This window comes from Acyrthosiphon pisum, unplaced genomic scaffold, assembly GCF_005508785.2.
Source record: "Acyrthosiphon pisum isolate AL4f unplaced genomic scaffold, pea_aphid_22Mar2018_4r6ur Scaffold_21621;HRSCAF=24419, whole genome shotgun sequence".
NCBI lineage: Eukaryota > Metazoa > Arthropoda > Insecta > Hemiptera > Aphididae > Acyrthosiphon > Acyrthosiphon pisum.
Genome location: NW_021771109.1, coordinates 52,464 through 54,960, shown reverse-complemented (window position 1 = coordinate 54,960; position 2,497 = coordinate 52,464).

Sequence of the window (2,497 nt, the reverse complement as noted above, 5' to 3'; positions counted from 1 at the left end):
CCCTGTATACATATATAAATTAATGTTTGGGGGTAGATTAAACCTCTGGGAAGAAGATAGTTTAATTAACAAAGGGTTAAATTTGTTTTTTTTAATTCATGAATATCGGATTTTAGTACGGTTAGCTTAGGATAGCATTTTGTAAAAATGTATTATATTAATCTGCAGTAGGTGGAATTAAGTAAAAACGAAAAACCTGGTATAACTTTAATACTTTAGAGTTAAATCATACACTTACGTACAAACAGCACGGGGTCCGCGATCTACCGCACGTAGATTGCCTACTTGATAATGTACTGCTGCGAATCAGAATTTTTATTCAGGTTCATTTCCCCAGCTCCCCCAATTTTGAATTAAAATTTTTTTTTACCATTCGTTTGTAGCTGGTTTGTATTGGTTTGTAATCTAATTTTTTTCGTTTGTAGAGATTTAGTTTTTTTTTAAATCAACATTTTGGTGGGGGGGCTGTGGAAATGCCCAAATTTGGAATTTTCATCCAATTTAGATTTTTTATTCAACTAGGCTTTTATTCTGTTTAGATTTTTTAATTAAATATGGTTTTTTTACTTAACTGTTTTTTATTCAAATCAGTTTTTTTTATTCAAAATAGTTTTTTTTATCTAATTTGGATTTTTTTCAATAAGGATTTTTTATTTAATTTAGATTTTTCAATAAATAATGGTTTTTTATTCAAATTAATTTTTTTATTCATATTAGACTTTTTATCTAATTTGGATTTTTTTTATCCGATTTAGGATTTTTTTCAACAAGGATTTTTTATTTAATTTAGATTTTTCATTAAATAATCGTTTTTTTATTCATAGTAGACTTTTTTAACCAATTTAGATTTTTTATTCAACTTGCCTCTGTTAAATATGATTTTTAGTAAAAACTACAATCTTTTTAGAATTAATAAAATAATAATTATAAATTTACATTAATTTTTCAGTCACATTAATCTTTTTTATGGTTCAATTTTAATCATAGTTTATTAATTTTTCAGGTTTTAAGATTAATTTGTATTCACTATTGAAATTAATTCGAAACAAATTGTAATTTTCATTAAAAAATCTAAATTGAATAAGTCGTTGAATAAAAAACCATTATTTATTGAAAAATCTAAATTAAATAAAAAAATCATTGTTGAAAAAAATATGAGAATAGAGAGTCGGATAAAAAAATCCAAATTAGAAACAAGTCTTATATGAATGAAAAAAAATTAATTTGAATAAAAACCATTATTTATTGAAAAATCTAAATTAAATAAAAAAATATTTGTTGAAAAAAAATCTAAATTAGATAGAAAATAAAATCCAAATTAGATAAAAATTCAAAATTTGGGCATTTCCCCAGCCCCCCCAATAAAATGTTTGATTTAAAAAAAAACTAAATCTCTACAAACGAAAAAAATTAGATTACAAACCATTATAAAACGGCTACAAACGTATAGTAAAAAAAAAAATGAAAATTCAAAATTGGGGGGGCTGGGGAAATGCACCTTTTTTATTCGGGGCAACGGAAAAATTAAGATAAATTTTGAACACCATACACCGAATATTAAATAGCGAATTGAAAAAAGTTTAAGCATATATAGAGTTGATACATTTAACCGGCAACTATAGTTAACCTCATTTCAAATTTTTACAATAATATACATAATTAATTTATATTGATATATATTTTTAATATGATGCGTCGAATCATTATTCCTCTACCTATATAGCTAACCTCTTTTAATCTCGTTATGGACGGAAACACGCCATGGCAGTCCACAAAATCACAATCAAATCAAATTCCATACAGAAATAATAACATTAATATTGTTATTAAAATTTTTTCTGATACTTTATCCAACATATTTTATCGGCTTACAGAAGATTACAGAAGATAAATTGATACAGATACCTAACAAAATGTTATTAACGACCTAAAAGAGATCAAGTGAATTAATATACTGCGTATAGTTTACGAACCGGATGTTTATTAAAAAGTATTAATATAAAATTATCAAAGAAAAAAAGCTCAGTATTTTAATTGATCTTATAGACTATATTAAGTGTAATAATTGAAATGCATTTTTTATTCTTGAGTTTTATGAATTACCGAAAAAACTATAAGGTATTATAATTTATAAATTATAATAAATTAATATTAAATACTATTATTACACAATATTTTAAAAGTAAGTACTTACCTCTTCTGGAGTGTAGGTCACCACCGGTACGTTTTGTTCCACGACATCCAACGACTTACACATAATATCGTCAATTCTGTTGATCGGGTCTTCAAATTTGATGATCAGCGGAACAGACATGTCGACGACGCTCAATACGGTCTTTTCTGCGCTTTCCAAGCTATATCCAATCAATCTGTTCGACATCTATAATAATATTATGTATGCTTATAGTGACAAATTTTGGAAAACCGTTAAAAATATAAAGAATAAATACGTGCAATATTATATTCAGTGATTGAATCGACGAGGAAACGCCAGGGG